Genomic DNA, 18,459 nt, shown 5'->3' with positions numbered 1-18,459 from the left:
AGATACGTGGTTTCGTGCGTTGGCCATCCATATAGAAAGATTCTGTTGGCGGAAGCGGGTGGTTGGCGTGGTTGCATTGGACAAAGGACGTAAGTTATGGCAACTAACGTAACTAACGATGAGGAACATAATTGATATGTGCTTTATTGGGTGAGCCAGAATAGCAGCCGCTCGTTCCAATATGTAATCTATTAATTTTGAATGTTCTTTTTAAAGCAGCTAGAATTCGTCGGCGGACAATCTCAATCTTCAAAGTATATTCAAGACAAGTAAACATTTTTTTCAGTGCAGATAGCATGACGAGAAAATGAAGGAACTTCGAGATGGAAAGAGTCGAAATGAAAAATGAAATCCTCATCTCAGAGCAGAGCTTGGATCGGATAGGCAACCAAATCTTCCTCGTGGCTATGCGTAGAGTATCGTATGAGTTGAAGGCGTTTCGAGGAAATTGACCTGCTGCATACGAGGGAGACAACTGTAAATAAACGTATTATTTGAGTCCAACTTAATAGCCTTCTCATTAGCTCGATTTTTAAATTTTAGAAAATAAAGCCGCATTCCAGGAACCAAAAAAAGGGAACACATATTTCTGTGAAAAATCTTTCCGTAGATGCAGCAGTGAGCCAGTGACGGATCACAAAGTGGGCTATTAAGCTTCAATATTTCTCATTTTTTCAAGCTCTATCTTTTCCTCAATTTTTCTCCTCTTATCTCCTCCCGTCGGGCACAAAAGTTGGAGGCCTCATCTTATGAGGGTCTTTTATCTCTTAGGACCAACTTTTTCAGGTTACCTCAGCTTCAGAGATGACGCATGCAAATAGCAATCGATCTGGCTGTACATACACATAAGTGCGTGCCATAAAAGTTTACATGTTTCGGCGCGGTTGATACACTTTATAAAATATGTATTTTATCGGGATTTTTTTCATAGAAAACTCTCATTGACACCAAACTTCAGCGGAGCTTTTCCAGGATCTGAACGTGTCAGAACTCAACATCATGCAGACAAGCGTGTTCCAGGAAAGTTCTTTTGATGGAACATCAAAACTGGCTGACAAAATAATTGCCAATTGTACGATTGTTGAACTCTGTTAGCAAGGACTTCCATTTTAGCAATACAAAATCTCCAATCAAGCATTATTTTTTTGGAGAGAACAAGAAATGAGATACATAAGAGCTTGAAATTTTAGTAGATTCACCATTTAACAATGAAGAAAATTTCAAGCTACACGGAGAAAAAATTTTAGTACACATTGAACAACGAAGTTTTTAGGGCTAGTGAAGTATTGGGTTATTGGGCTCAGAGTTGGACGAGGTTTTTGAAGTTTTTTGTCACACAAACCGAACTTTCGGTTCAATTACCGAAATTAGGTTTCTATGACTGAAAACTTCGTTTACTGAACCGAAAATTTCAGTCGCCTTTTGTTTTGAGGAATTTCACTGTTCGGTATGAACTAAAGCTCACCCCCTGCAACGTGCAATCGATTTTTTTTGCTTGGTTTATGATGTTGATGCGGAAACTTGAAACGTCGCAACCGAGTCAGATACGTGGTTTAGGAATTCTGCCGTGCTGAGGAAAAACGTCGTATGGACCTTCAGGCGTTGCCAAATTTATTTTGATAAAACAAGAATTCCCTGGTAAACATACATATGCATATTTTTATTCTATTTTTTTTACATAATTTTGTGCGCAATCTCACCTAAAGTTCCTGAAAATTTCAAGGGCAAATATTCATAATTTTCTTCAAAATTACATATTTTATCGTAGGGCATTCGGCAACTGTCGAATGTTCACACTGCGTTCTCCCTTACCACGGCAGAATTCGCTCATGGTGTGGTACGTTTTTTTTTTTTTTTTTTTTTTTTTTTTTTTTTTTTTTTTTTTTTTTCTTTAAGGATTTGGCGATTTATTAAAATCTGATAAATTAAACGCGATTCACCGGCGACGGAAGATATTGAAAATGCTTCGAATTTTATTCACGGTACCGAAATTGGTAAACAACTTCTCGGAACCGCGGGATTCCTGACTCGGCTACGCCGAATCCCAGCGCAGAAGCCGACCCACAAAATTAATTCCTCGGAACAACGAACAACAGTTTCATAATTGGCTTCTTGCCGCAGACGTATTGTTGAAGCGCTGTCAGATTACACACCTCCGCCATAAAAAATAACGCTCAAAGCCCGGAAAGACTTGTGAAAGGAACTAGTCTGTTGAGTAAAAAATAAGCTTGTTTCCTTGTTTTAATTTAAATTGCATCGTATATTTTTTTGAACTCCGATTTGGATATTCCTCTGGGCCCTTATCCCTCTAAAATTTACCAACAGCACACTAAAAAAAAATTGATCGTCAGGATTTTTTACTATGGATATCTTATCGAATCAGCCTGCTGCATGACAGTTTGCCCACTAATTACACGGCGATAAGTCGACCACGTTAAAATATACGAAACTTACTACATTCTTGCTACTATGCCTCTATTCTAGCTTTCCTAAAATAACTCATGCCGTGCATGGTATGACATATCCACTTGTAACCCAACTTTTAACGCAATGCAGCGGCTCTGGGGTACGTCAATGTTTTGGGCACGTAACTATTCCGAATGTGCGCAAAATTACACAACGCTATGACGAAGGTGCTTTACACATACACGAACAGTCATGACTTGTAGTTTGTAATAGGTGACTTCGGATCGGAGGGGTCTGTCACCAACTCATGCAGTAGTAACCTGCCGCGATAATTGCCAACTTTGAAATACAACGGGTTTACGTTAGAAAAAGTTTCTTCGGCTGTAAATTAAATCTCTCAGTTTGGAAACGACTCAACCCGGGTTTCTTTTAACGATGTTCATTTTTTCCCGTACACTCCCTCTCTGGCTGATTCACAGTTCTTATCGTCTCCTGAAAAATTTCATTTTTCCGAGATGGATCCTTTTCGAAGTGAGAGATTTAATTTAGAACCATACAATTTTACAATAAAAGCCGAGAGGAACTGAAAGGAGTTACACGACTCTCGTTGAACAAATTTCACTGTCCTCAAATGCGTCATGAAAGCACCGAGGGATCCATATACGGTCCTCGGGTCGGATAGGCAACTAAACCATCTTTCTGGCTGTGTGTAGAGTATCACCAGAGTTGAAGGCGCTTAAAGTCAATCTGACTTGTTGCACGCGAAAGATGTAGTACAGGAAATTGCACAGCGTCATAACTAAGGTGCAACACCAACACACAAACAGTCATAATACTTGTAGTTAATGGTGTAACTTCCTTTTAGCACCATGCAACTTTAAAATGAAGATTAACCGAAAAGAGTTACATCAAAAAATAAAGGATGATGACTTCACATTCTGGATTTAAAAAAGTGCGCGACAACTTACAAAACGCTGAGTTAACCGCAACAGCAGGTAGGATACATCATGACATTGCTATAGTAACTGCTGTGGCGGTTAAGTCAGCGTTTTGTGAGTTTTCGCACATCCATTTTTACATCCAGAGTGTTAAGTCAGCATCCTTTTTTTTTTCGGTGTACACGACTCACTTGTAGAGCACATTTGGACTTTTTTGCCTACATTTCCCAATCAGGAGCTACAATTTCTGGGGAAACAAGTATGAACATAGGGAAAATAATGGTACAAACGTTGTTCTTTAACGGAGCCAGAAATTGTAGTTCCTGCGATCGCAAAATGAAGTCTATTTCACTGCCGTCAAATTTTATGGTGGCATCGATCCCTCTTCAAGAATCCATTGACGTCCCCAAAACCGGGTTTTCTCTGCAGCTTGCTTTAATCCTGACATCCAACACCAACGCGGAAAATATATCATCACCTTCCGGCCAAAGTATCACAAGCGCCATGCGACGTTTCAAAATTTCCGCCGCCATTTTATTCTTTTACCGAGAAATTGTTTGTCGAATCTGTTTGAAAATTTCACGGAATTTTATCGGCAGCACAAAGAAAAGTCAGTGAAATTTTTGGACAGCTTCGCTGAACAATTTCTCTGTAAAAAAATAAAATGATGACGGAAATTTTTGGACGTCGCATGGCGCTCATGATACTATGGCCGGTAGGTGACGATATTCAAACCCTCCACCTCCAGGATCCGAGAGGACGCGGTGTGACGTCACAGAATCCTCCCGACGAAATCCGGCATCTGAGGGATTCTTCCCAGGTGTAAAGTTTTGTTTGTCGGAGGCATGCTCTCCGGTTGATTACTTATGCGTAACAACAGACAACAGACAACAGCCCGGCAAACAACCACGCATAGACGAGCAGTGAATCACTTTCAGCCGAAGCGTCCAAAATTCGCCGGAATACTAATTTATTAAGACTTACCACGCAGTGCACTTCGAGTAAGATGCTGAGAAAGCGGCAGTCACAATGTGGTCTGATGGACTCATTTTATGGCTGCGCGTCATTCGATGTACATAGCTGTTCGATGATTCGGATGTAAACAACATAACATAGTTGTATTCCCTGGAGAGTATAATCTGATAGTTTTTAAAACGGATCACTGGAAAAAAACACATTGGATCTAGAGTCCAGACTCTTAAAAAAATCGACAAGAAAAAGTACTCTAGATTCAATCAGAATCTAGCTTAAATCAAGAACCAAGCCTCTTAATTTAAGCAGATTTCGTTTTGATTCAAGCAAAAATCCGATTGAATCAAGAGTATTTTTTCTTGTCAACGTTTTCAAGAGTCTGGACTCTAGATCCAATGTGTTTTTTTTTCCAGTGATGGCTTCCCTCCATATTCCGCGAAAATCTCAGAATCCGTTTTATCGATCACTCATCTCGACTAAAATTCCTCAGCTACAAATTTTGCCCCCACGAACGAAGAACGTGTTTTGTGGACGGTCTTAATTCGTCGTTTTCCGCACGAAGAAACGTAACTTCATTCCAAGTTTGCAAAATTGGCTAAAACAATTCAATTCTTTACAAAAGTTTAGCGCTCTTATTTCAAAATTTTACTGATTTTTGCGGGCGATCAGAGGAAATACCTCGGAAATTTTCAGGAAGAAAAGTCCAAGATTCTCCTGGTGAAAATGAAATTCGCGCGGGAAAATTTGGAAACATTGGAGTGGAACGCCGAATTTTACATGAGCAAAAAGTAATAAAATCTGCCTGAACACAAAAAATGTCCTTGATATAAATCGTTGGCCAAAGTGCAAAATCACGTTTCTCGGTTTGTGATGTTGCAGTTTTCTGTCATAATTTATTTTTTCACTGAACAATTGGTTAATGTACTTTTTTTTTTTTTTTTTTTTTTTTTTTTTTTTTTTTAACTTCATTGATTTTTCTTCTCTGCTAGAATATTCTGCATAGATATCAAGCTCCGAAGTTGGCAACAACCTCTTGAAGAAAATGCAATAAGAGAGGAAATGTTGAAACATCGCAATGAAGATACGTAATTTTGCACTTTAACTATCGATATCATGACGTCGTAGATTTCTTGTAAAACTTTAATTTTTTAGAGTAAACTGATCATCATATTTAAAAAAAAAATTGTGTGAGTTCTCTTTGTTCCTTCATGACCACTTTTTACAATTTGTGTGCAAACGATTTTTCATCTTTAGAAACGAAGTTCACTGCTGGGTCCATAGGGGTACGACTCAATGCTCTTTTCAGTGGACCACTAGACAAGGTACGAATTCAAGCATTCTGATACATGTTTCTCAATCACAATTTCACGTAGAACACGATTCGCGCAACGAAAATTACTGAAACTAACTCCTGGCGAAGATATTAACCTTTTTATTTCACATTGGTTACGCGGATTTTGAACTGCCCGCTCACAAGAAACTGAAAGCTCTACGTGAGTCAAATCGCGCACTACAACAGTTTCAGCAAGCCTCTCAATCGAGCACTGTTCATTTCCCACCATGTGTTGTTCAAATTTTAAGCAATTTGCTATAGCTGAGCCACAGCGTCAAAATTGTGGTATCTTCATTGGTATCTTCAATTGTGGTAATTTTCATATCGCAGAGACTGTCACGATAATATTCAACGCGCGATGTGAATCACGTAGAGCATTGAGTTTTATTGAGCGGGTGGTTTGAATTCACGCATCAGGAATCATTTAATATCTTTGTAAGGAGTTGATTTCGGTAATTTTTGTTGTGCCGGCTTGTGCGCAGCGTGTTCTGCGTGAAATTTTGATTTAATGACAAGTATCAGAATACTTAAATTCGTACCTTGTCTAGTGGTCCATTATGTGTTAAAATGAAAACATTTTGAAAGTTTCAGGTGGACTTATTGTCAAACAACGCAAGAGGATAACATCAATGCAGCAGAGAAAAATGGTTGAGTTTTGAGTTGAATTCAACCCCTCCGAACATCGAGTCGCTCTATTCTCCGACTCCATAAAAAATATTGATTGTCCATGGGGAACGTCCATTTCCTTTCCTATCTGTCATTATCTAGTCTCACTGTTTTGATTGAAACGGAACAAAACGTAGAAACTTTGGTCGCAATAGGAAGAAGAACCCTCCTAATTTGAACTTCGAGTTTAGCAGCGGCTGAATAATACATACTTCGCCGACTCCACTTAATTCTATTTGTGTATCAAATCATGGACATGCTATCAGACGAGCTAATACAGGGTGATTGACCTGCGAAACATGAATTGGATCCAGCTGTTCGGCTGAAAATTGCGGAGAAAGATGGGGCCCGGGGTATATTGACTTGACCTGGTCAAAACCCGTGACCAGGTTTTAGCCCTACACATAGGTACAAATTCATTAATAGGCATGCTTCACTTTGGGCCGTTAAACCTAATAATTCGTGGTTTGAATTATTCAGGTGGACCGTATATATATTGTATGTAGTCCATCATGCATTTTTCTCGTAGAAAGGTTCCGTATAATTTTCATTGTGATGGAGGAGAGGCTTGACATCCAAACACACCCTTTCTCCTGCCTTACTCCACGGGTCTCAGACGAATTTGAGAAAAATCAGCACCGAGCTCCAACAAATTGCACCGCCAAGGCTAAAAAACCAGCACCTCCTATAGGATTTTATGGAGTCGTTTTTAGTATACCAATGACAAAAAATGAGCTGTCATATTTTTTTAAAAAAAGGGAAAAAACAGCACACACGTTTTTTTGCGTCACAAAATCAACAATTTTGCCAAAATTTTAGCACATCTAAGAGCCCTGCCTCACTCGATAACACAAATCAGATTGTTAGTGCGGGGTATTTAAAATATATCGTATCCGCGGGCTGATTTTTGAAATTGATAGAAAAAGTAATGGAGAAAGAAAATAGAGGGAAAATAAAACGATCCTTTCGACGGGTTGTTGTTACTAAAAGGGGAAACTGGTGGACTATGCATAGAGTCTCTCGTGGGTGGGTTACCGCTGGTTATCTATTACTTACCTCCTGTGTCCATTGTAACCACACCCTCCCACCAAACAAGGGCTAATTATTGAAATTTATAGACAAATCTGTAGACAAAGAAGACAAAAGGGTTAAAGAGGGATCCTATTGTCGGAAGTGCGGGTGGTTACAACGGACAAATGAGGGAGGTAACAGACTAACTAACGGCAACTCACGAGATACCCTATAATATAACACAAAGGAGGTTATAAAATAACCTCTGTCCATCGTTCTCTCCCTCAGTCTAAGTATAGTAACCACCAATTTCAACCAATAAGATCGCTCCATACTCATTGTATCTTCTTTCTCTATAGCTTTGTATTACAATTTCGATAATTAGCCCGCAGAATCGCTTCATTTCCCCCTCGTCTTCATTGTCAAATGCTTTGTCTATCGATTTCAATAATCAAACCGCTGTTAACACTGTAGATGCTCGTGTTTTCGCTCATTTTACTGTGTAAGAGGAACTAACCACAGTCCCGCGGCACGCGGCGCGGGTGTCGAGAGTGTTATTCCGATCACAAATAAGCGCGAATATTTAATTTCATAAGGTGTCCTGTTACTGCACGTATGCTCGTGGCAACCTTGATAAAGAATTTTGAAAAACTGGGTGATGTTTTGACACGCATCGGCACGAGACCTTGCTTTTGATACGTGTGTTTTCCACTTTTTCGCTCAACTCAGCGTTCCGGCGATGAAAAGTTTTGGTTCGCCAGTTATGGGTGGTCAGAAATGCTCCCACCTAGCGGGCCGATAATTGAAATCGGTAGACAAAAAAGACAAAAGCGGTATAGAGGGATCCTATTGGTGGAAGCGGGTAGTTACACTGGGCAAAGGCGTCAAGTAATAGACTAAAAGCCGACTAACTTTTGGGTCTCTCGTGGGTTGCTGTTAGTCTATTACTTACCTCCTGTGCCCATTGTAACGGCTGCGATACGATTACGCGAATGCCTCTTTTTCCGTTTTTGGAGATGCGTAGGATTGCGCAAATTTTTCTGGTACTGAAAACTCACATTTTTGCACGAACATTCAATATTCCACGAGGAAGCGTTAATATGGCAAATTTGGTTGCTAGATAACTACATCGCGGAAGACTGCGTTCATTCCCTCTTCACTCACGAGCATGTCTCTCTTCGATGGATACCTGGCCCTCGCAGCACAAATGGCCCTGAGAGCTTTCATAAACATTAAAAAAGTGAACTAGGGGCCTGTGGCAGCCGCGCAGCCGCTAATCACTGAAAAAAACTACACGAAAAAAATTGCAGAACAACCATGTTCAAGTCCTTTAAAAGACGAATGGATGCACAACCCGACGGGTACACCAGAAAGAAAGCGTATTATCTCTGATTGCAACGTAGACACTGTTTTCATGCTTTATTTTTAATAAATGTTTTTAAAGAGCTATACTCAGATTTTCTGAAAAGTTTCTGTGAACTTGTACAAATGATCTCAAATATAAGTATCGAAAATGTTGAAGCGATATTTTCGTTCGTTCTATTTCCTTTTAATGTAACAAAAAAAATTAAATACCATTCAAGTTTCTGAATCGTTACAATGAGGATACATATTTCCCTTTAATTATGGTAAAAACTGGAGCAGAAAGTCAAGAATGACGACACGCAGTCCTACAGCATTCCTAGAGTCTTGTAGACGATAATATGCGTTTCACGCCAATTGACCGGCGACTGCACTGCGTTTGGCGCAATGCGCGAAGTATTTCTGAAGTCTTGCAGGCGCTGATATACGTTTAACGCCGGCCGCACTGTGTTCGGCGCGATTCTTCGAACTCGCGTTAGAATAATCTTTATGTCACTTCGGTAGAAAAATGTAGGAGCGGGAATTTTGAGATATCGCGATGTAAATACGTGGTTTCGCACTTTAGCCGTCAATATATGACAGGAGTAAGCAAACATCGGGACTTCGAACAAATTTTGCTTTAATACTATTACTTTATATTCTAGGGTAAAACACTGGGTCCCTTGGTTTTAGAAACTCACTTTAGCTGATTATTCCAAAATAAATCTCCTTCAGAAGGCATGTAACTGAAAAAAATTTAAATCAGCGAACCAGTTTAGCAACCATGTGAATATTGAGTCATCTATTTGTTTTTTCGCTCTCGAAGGTGTCAGATGACGAGACTTTTCGGCTGTGTTTAAGAAAAAGCTGTGTGAGCCTTCAGACGTTGACAAATTTCTTTTGCTGAAATATGGATTTTCGGGAAACTTTTGAATATTTTTCTGCCAATTTTTTAGCGAATTTCTTTCGCAATTGAAGCTAACGAATCTAACAACGTCCAAAAAAATATTGATTAATATCTTTAAAAATACACATTTTATTGGAAGGAGACTTGGCAATATTCGAAAATTCATACGCCGTTTTTTCTTAACGGAACTGAGTACTTTGATCTCCTCTCCATACTGCCATACTAAAGAAGAACGCCGTATGAGTCTTAGGACGTGGTCAAATTTCCTCTGATAAAATAACAATTTTCCGGAAAATGTGTGAATACTTTTCGCCCGATCTCTCTGAGAAGAGGCTGCGCCAACCTGGCAACCATCGATAAGTTGTGCACTTTCAGTTTCTGTTTATAAAATAATCAGAGATGTGAATAGCCGTCGCCGTCAGTTCAAAACATCAATAAAAAGCCAGCCTCGCTTTTCTGTCGTCCTGAGTAAAAACGCCGTATAAGTATTCGAGTGTTGCCAAATTTCTCCTTGAAAAATATTTATCTTTGAAGAAAGTTACGAATATTTCTCCTTGAATTTTCAGACTTTTTAGATCAGATAACAAACAAAATTCACTAAAAAATCGGAGGAGAAATGTTGACAAAAGTTCCTAAAAATTCGCGATTGGTCGAGGGAAATTTGGCTACGTTTGATGGTTCATACGGCGTTCTTACTCAGTACGGCAGTGTTTACATTCGGCTCAGGTATGGAAAATTTCCGACGCGACTAATATTGGCGTCTGTTTATTTTGATTTGAAGCCAGGGATCACTGGAAACCGCCGACGGATGGAGAGAGGCGCTGCTTATCAATAAGAAAACTTTTTAAGGGGGACCCGAGACGAAGATAAAATATGGAGAAATGAATCCGCGACGAAGCACCGCACAGTGGAACAGTTCAGTGGGAGGAATCGGACAAAATTTGGAAACTTTAAAAGCTCATAACTCCATTATCACAAAACGCCGAGGTCTTCAAGGTGCTCCCATTGGTTTTCTCGTAAAATTTACTTTAAAAAGCACCTTTTAAACTTTAAAATTTGACGGAATAAAGATGTAATTTGCAGTTTTAGTCGAAAAAATTGATGTCCGACCTCTCTCATTGACTCGATCCACCGTGCGCCGCACGCTGGAGCGAGTAAGTAGGAGAAGTCGGACCAAATTTGGCAAGCTTTGAAAGCTTATATTTTTGAAAATATGAAACAAGAAAGTTTTAGAGTGGCTCCATTGGTTATATTTTGTGAGATTTCCCTTCAGAGACACTCTTTGCGGCTGAATTTGTGACGAAGCAAACATAAAAATTTGAGATTCCAGCCAAAAATCTCATGTCCGACCTCTTCTATTGGTTCGTTCCACTGTGCGCAGTCTCCTAAGTTCGTCGTTATGAATGACTCCACTCAATGACCCCGCGGCAGCGACGATAGACGCATTAGTGACCTCATGGGTTCGTCTGTTTTTGTCTTTAAGTGGGTCATTTTAGAATGAGATGTGGGTGACTCAGGATGGATAATACTTGCATCATCCACCTTATAGTAGAAAATTTCGCTGATGTTCGTGTGATGGCTATTTTGTCTCTCCTGCAGGCTGATGAGTGCAATTGGTAGACAAAACGATAGACGAAGGAGACAAGGGGAAAATTAAGCGAAACGATAGACGAAGGAGACAAGGGGAAAATTAAGCGATCCGATATTATTTGTTAAAACGAGTGGTTCTCACACTGCCGTGCCATAAGGAAGAACGCCGTATATGCATTCGAGAGTTGCCAAATTTGCTTCAATAAAATGTTTATTTTTTAGGAAAGTTATGAATATTTTTCCTTGAAATTTTCAGATATTTTAGATTAAATTGCGAACAAAATAGTCTGAAAAATTGAGAGGAAAATATTCATAAATTTACCAGCAAATTAGCATTTTATCAAAGGAAATTTGGCAATGCCTGAAGGTCCATACGGCGTTTTTCCTTAGAACGGCAGTACAGACCATGGCGGAGAATGATGAACTAGTAAAGGGTCTCTTCTTGTTACATTTTGTCGAACTAAAAGCTTCGACCATCAATACTTTATAGTGCGACACGCGCCGGTAACTTGTCCATTAACACGTCAAACTTTCAAAGTGACCTTTTAAACTCAAGTCCGAGAGTCCAAAGTTGCCTTAACTTTCCGAAGGAACCGAGCGTTACGGCTCAGAGACGCACACAAGCACCGCTTCAAGAGCTTAAAAAAAAGCTTTCCGCAGGAAGAAAAGATCAGTCGCTCAACTTTAAGCTCTCGGCGACCGGCGGCGTTTCGGAGCAGACGTGGGGGGGGGGGGGGTCTGATTCTATTTCGGGGGGTTCATCACGACGGATTCATGTTTTTTATCGCTGCAGGGCGTCAGTTTTCTGTCAGGTTAACGTCAGGTGAGCACAGATAGTGCGGGGGCGTTGGCACCGGCCCGCGTTTTCATTTTCGCGACTTGCACTCGTGATAGCCCTTTCACTCTTTACTCTGCCGCGGCATGGTTGCCGAGTGTAAGCTTGTGTTTTTTTAGAATGACGTCAGAATTTGCCCTAGGGATCTATGGGTACATCCATGTGTGAAAGAAAAATAATTGTTTCCCGGTGAAACTGTCGGCAAATGACATTTTTCCCACGAATCATTCTGTTTCATGGCAGACACTATTGCAAGATTTTGAAAGATGATTTTCGGCACGAAAATTCCACCGAAAATGATTGGTCCACAGACTGAAATTTCTATTTCTCCAAAATAATCAACCAGAGGGTCAAATTTTGTAATATACCCAGAATGCATTGCGCAAAAGCTAAGGATCCATCGACGAAAAAGTTGCAGTTATTTCCTTTCTACACTAAAGCATTTTATCAGGCTCAAGTTTTTAAGGATGACGTCACAACCACAGCGCGTCAAATGATTAATTAGATGGCTTTTATGCGCAGCGTTTAATATTATTTACGGAGCGAGGGAGATGGGGAGATCTAGATTTGTGTTAACAAGTGGCAGAAGAGGGTTGAAATTGAGAAAGTGCGTAGTTCTGAAACGCTCCCTTAGACCTCAGTTCATAATTAAAAATTGAGGATAATTTCAGAAAAGCTCTAGTGATTTTGCCTCCGTACTTAACTGCCTGCCCTTATCTGCCGTGCTAAAGAAAAACGTCATATGAACATGTGTATGTTGTCAAGTCCCTCCGATAAAATGTATGTTTCTGAGGATATTTATGAGTATGTTTCCATAAAATTGTTAGATAATGTATAGAATTAACTGTGAATCAAATCAGCCGAAAACCTGGAAGAAAAATATTCATAAGTTTCTCAAACAACTCGTATTTTATCAAAAGAAATTTGTCAGCATCTGAAGGCTCATACGGCGTTCCTCCTTAGCTCAGCAGATTTATGGAATAATTTCCTGTTGAACTTGGCAACAAGGCTGCACTGCTTGCTCGACAGGGATCAGGATCAAAACTGAGATGATTAATGTGGCGAGGAAAGGGACGCAGGATACACACAGTACAGCGTGGGTGTTGCATCAACAAGAGGTTGTCAAGTTGAACAGAAAATCACCTTACGCACCTGAATCATTATCCTTGTTTATTATAGCTCATGTGGCGCCGCAGCGGATACTTGCGGTATTAATCGGGCGCGGTACAGGGCTCCGCGAATAAAGAACCACGTATCTACGCGTAGGAAGTTTATTTGCGTTGCGCGGTTTTAACGTAGTGGGGAGGTATATCCGGCGTGACGTATCGCACCGAGAGCTCGTAAACACACCTACGGAGCAATACACTCAGGTGAGGTGATGAGATGAAACAATGACCGCACTGGGAGAAGTCTTGAGCTTTATCCAAAGCCCTGTTGCCTCTTCAGCGAAATGGACTGTATTTTCCAAAAAAGAGCAACTATTTCTGGCTCATTTTACAAACAACGAATGTGCCATTAGTCTCCATAAGTCTATACGTACACAAAAAACCGGCTGTGGAAGCCGACTTACGGGCTACATAGACATACCGTCCGCGTTCCGGGCTCAGAGGCCTATAAAGTTCCGGTCGTAGCACCCGGAGCAATTGAAGATATGACCCCAGAGCCCGGAACTTACTACCAGATTTGGCAACGCCTGAAGGCTCATACGGCATTTTCCTTAGCACGGCAGAATTGTACAGCTTACATAGCAAACTTCTCAATCAACTTAACTATAGCTGAAATCCGGCAACACTGAGTTGAAGTTAAAGGTGGGTGGAAAGATGAATGGACCTCACACCAGCTTTAACCAAGACCAATCTACACAGGTCAGTCATTTGCGCAGCTTTTTTAAATCCACTCCCCACTCCCCCGCCCGGCCCTAACTCGCAGCACTCATTGTGACGTACAATTGAGTGCACCCATAAGAAATACATTGCAAGCACTCAATAGTACGTCACTGCGCAGTAGAGAACCAAAACTCGTCCACCGGAATGACTGACCTGTGTGGATTGGTCCTTGGCTTTAAGGTGATTCCAAGTGATCTAGGGACAGCTCGTATCCGCGCAGAGAGCACCACTAGTCGTTTTTCTGAAGCGACCAGTAAATCGTCTATTACTTCAAATTCCCTGCGAAGATTTCCAAAATCGGATCCATAACTTATAGCTAATTTTTTGTATTATTTTTTGATGTATTTTTCATCGAGATTGGTTCAGTTTACGAGGTGAAAGTACGGTAACAGATTTTGAGGTGAGGAAAAGCGGCCGTGAGAAAAGTGACCGCCATGATTGTTGTTGTTTTGTTTACCTAACTTTAGGTTATGTCTTCTGTTTACCTGCACAATATACAATGTTCAAATTGTTTATCTGATAAAGACTCTACCGCCTTTACGTATAAGGAATAGAATTTCCCGTTTTTTTTCTTGCTTGTTATTCTAATGCCATCATTGTGGAAAAATCGCGAGTGGAACTTGTGTTTAACAAGATTTTGGGACGGAATCGAGTGCACTGGACCTGCTCACCGCACTGTAACTTAGGTAAGTTCTTACACTCTATTTACTTCTTCAAACGCAACCCCTATTATTCCAGTAGGCGCAAATACTTTAGAGGAACAAGCAAAATATACGGAGACTGGGGTGAACACTATATTTGCGCCAACAATTCTCATTAGTTGGTAAATGAAAGCGCGTATGTTCCGAGTATGTTTATGCACTCTCAGAGACGAACCAAAGACCCTGTATCTTGAATCATGAATTACCCACCACCTCAAAAGGCTGAAATCTTTTGACAAGGATTCCAGCGAAGCAATAGCGCGACACTGACTATGTTGTAAGGGGACGGTGGCTGACCCAAAAATTCAAAGGGGAAGTTTTATGCATTTTTAAAAAATATATGTGTGTTCAGTGAATTTTTCCTGTTGCTTATCTAACTTTCAGTGTCTCTGGAATATTAAGTCAATTGTAATTGGACTGCGTTAAACAGAAAGGAACCAAGCCACATCAGCTATTCCCAAATTTAATCGGCAATTTAAATTTTTACATGAAAACGGTTGTGCGGATTTTTGTGCAAATTTCAGTGGATTTTCTCCAGAGTACGAAGCTAATTCCTTAAAAATTTCAAAGGAATCCACACAAACGTCCTCTCGTAAAAAACTAAATGGCCTGGTTAACTTTGGCAATAGCTGATGTGGCTTGGTTCCTTTCTGTTTAACGCGGTCCAATTGAAGTATGCTCTGACCGAACTTTGATTTGGTTCATTGAATGAGAGGATGGACACGATAATAGAAATTACTTTAACGGTAAGTAATTTTAGAAAGGAAATGAATGCTTGAACAGGTAAGAGGTACCTTCAATTTCTGGATAATATGAGCTTTGCAGTTGAAGGAGGGACGATCGAGTAGATTATTAAGAGTGCCTACTTAGGTACTTGGCTTATTTTACAGAAATTTTCTATACAATGTTCTGCTCTGAAAAACCATCCTTTGCCATTCATTTCATCAGGAATGCATGTTTCTTTTCCAGGAGGTGTCCAAGTGTCAAGTCAAAGGATCATACTGATGCAGCATTAATTTTAGTGAATCCTGTCACTCTCTACTGGGATTCTCTGTAAGGATATTGCCAGAACCGGACGTTTAACTCAATGAACACCAATTCTTGTGATCTGATCCAACCAGAGTGGGCACCAGTGACCTTTGGAGATAGAGGGTGCTCTCCAGAAAAGGTAAGGGATTTTGCAAAATATCTACGCGATATTTTTGTATTCTGCAAAATTTTATCAACATTTTTTATGTGAAATCAAAGAATGTAAAAGATCTCTCCTTGAAGCTGTAGGTGTTCCCCACTACCCCAGGTGGGTGCCTTCCCTTGCTCACTGACCCTCCTTGATGCAAGTGCACTGCGACCCCCTACCTCCCTCAGAAAGAAAATTCATAATTCGCCTCATGCCAACTCTGAAATTGGTGAACTCTCTCCAAGGAGGTAAGGAAAGAAAAAATTAGCTAATCAGTGAATCCACGTTCATTAATCACAGAGACTATATGAGTAGCTCAGATCTAGAGGGTCGTAACACACTGTATTGAGAAATTTAGCTAAGTACACGGGTCTATTCAAAATAAGTTCAAGAAGAGTTCTGTACGGTAGAAATTGTTTGTGCACCTCCAAATGCAATGTGCTTATACCTCCGCTCATGCTTTATTAATTTTTTAAGGAATACATGAACCAACAGTTTTCCTTAAAATATTCTGTATAATTTCTAACACAATCGTAAATATTTTCATAACAATTTGAATCATATATTTTCGTCAGTTTCTTTTTCAGAAGAACAAAAAATATAATAGAAGGCTTTTGAAACGGTTCAATGGAAGGATATTTTTCGGCCTTAGCCATTGCACTCTGTTCTCTATTGTCCTTTTTTCCAAGAATTCTCATGAGAGGCGAAGAATCAGTGAATTATTGTTGGGAATCCCCTCCCTTCTCCTGGGAGGTTCCTGTGATTTTCATTCCCCTCCTCCCCTGTAACTTCCGGATGTGGCAATCAAATCGGATTGTCTTGTTGGCTACCTTCCATGTCTTTGTGCTCGTCAAATGCTACTTAACAATAATCATTTTCTAAACTGTTTAGTTTTTAATTTTGATGAAATGCCTTATGTTCTTTTGCAGAGAGACCACCCCAGTCATATGAATCAGACAATCCTGTGCTCCCATATTCCAGAACTGGAACTGGACTTAGAGTAAATGCAGGGTCTATCTTGTCGCTATCGGTGAAATTTTCCACATCTCAGTAGGGACTGACTGGCTTCAAATTTTCTTCAGACGCCACAAGGAGCATCGTTTTCCCCCTTAGTCTTACCTATCTTACTTTCTTTAGTTCTAGAAATTACTCTTTAAATTTAATCGCTAAAACTCAAACGTTACATGTAGGTATCCTAAAGGGTTAGAAATCAGAGTATCATAGTATTTGAAGTTAGAATAAATAAGTCATAGTTAGAATGGTCTGGCAGCGTCTCTCTTAATGTGTGTAAATTTTCTCTCATTATCTTAATAAATTTTTTATTTTCTTTATTAGATAAGTTTTGCTGGTTTTCATTCATTCACACTTTTAAAGATTTTGGTAAGCTTTATTGAAAACAACTATGGACCTCTGCAGTGGCAGGGCGTGCTTTGCGATATATCCATTGATCGACCCTTTAAACCTATGGAAATGAGTCAATAAACAGGGTGTTAGCAACGAATACTTTAATAAGCGATTCATTACCATAGCTTCAAATCTGGAGATATCGGTAACCGATCATTCACGCCTCGCCACTGGACCTCTGAGAATAAACAGGATAAAACCATCCAGTTTTGCGCAACTTAAAAAAGTTATATATTTTCTGAGTTCCATTCTTACAGTAACCTGTTTGCTGCGATCATCTAGTTTAACTTGAGCTTTTCTCCATAATAATTGTAAACGATTTGACAAACGTTTTCCCTCATGAGAAAAATTAAAAGCAAGAAAAATATGAATCTTAGATGGAATGAAATTTCTTCTGTTTGCAGGGATCATATGAATTTAAAAATAAAAAATGTAAATGATTAAAAATAGTTAAAAGTACTAATTTTGAAATTAAAACGTCATTACTTTCTCAAGGTTTTTTTTTTATCAATTTCAAAAATATAAATGTATGCATAAAATTTTCCTGTCAAGTCCAGAGCAAGGAGGGGGAAGTCTGGAATATGTTGGAACGTTAATATGCATTGTAGGTATGTTTTTCTTCGAGGGTTTCCTTGTATTGTTAAACCAAGTAGCCTGGAACTTATAGGTATAGGAAATTTCTTGCTTTGATCCACAATCTTCCCTGTGAGAGAAGGAAGTGAGGGAAATGCTCCCTTTTGCTTCTAGAATGTGAAGTACATCTCTGCCGTGCCAAGGAAAAACGTCCTATGAACATTCGAGAGTTACCAGATTTCCTCCTACAAAATGTTTATTTTGGAGGAAAGATATGAATATTCTCCCTTGAAATTTTCAGGGGCTTTAGGTTAAATTGTGAACAAAATTATCTGAAAAATTGGAAGGAAGATATTCATAAGTTTACCAGGAAATTTGTATTTTATCAAAGGAAATTTGGCAACGCCTGAAGGTCCATACAGCATTTTTCCTTAGCACGGCAGACCTCATCTCAAGCTTCTTATCTTCAGAATCCGCCAACTGAAATGTTAAAAGTATGTATGTTGCTTTAATTGAACGTCTGAGAACCCTTATACTTAACTTCCAAAAGAAAATTTAAGAAATTCAAGAACAGAAAGTTTGAAGCATAAAAGAGGATAAAACATTTTATGAGATTTAAAAGGAATCTAATCTGAAGCAGTTTCTAAGGTATAATTTTAATTCAAATTTTCACAGACAGGATTTATTCAGGTCTCTTGAATTGATTTATTGACCTATGA

At 39.6% G+C, this 18,459-nt stretch overlaps 1 protein-coding gene and 1 long non-coding RNA gene across 2 annotated transcripts in view; both read left to right on the top strand.

Annotated features, from left to right (window-relative positions):
* Nucleotides 1-18,459, top strand: part of LOC109032724 (cathepsin B-like cysteine proteinase 6) — a 361,957-nt gene that overhangs the window by 277,880 nt on the left and 65,618 nt on the right. The gene's annotated exons all lie outside the window — the stretch shown is intronic.
* On the top strand, nt 14,070-17,102 carry LOC140225029 (uncharacterized). The gene is made up of 3 exons (XR_011900224.1): nt 14,070-14,571; nt 15,556-15,754; nt 16,693-17,102. It is a non-coding gene; the product is annotated as an uncharacterized lncRNA (long non-coding RNA).

The sequence above is a fragment of the Bemisia tabaci genome, chromosome 7, assembly GCF_918797505.1.
Source record: "Bemisia tabaci chromosome 7, PGI_BMITA_v3".
Lineage (NCBI taxonomy): Eukaryota > Metazoa > Arthropoda > Insecta > Hemiptera > Aleyrodidae > Bemisia > Bemisia tabaci.
Note: the sequence above shows the minus strand (reverse complement) of the source record. Positions and strands in the feature narration are given on the sequence as shown.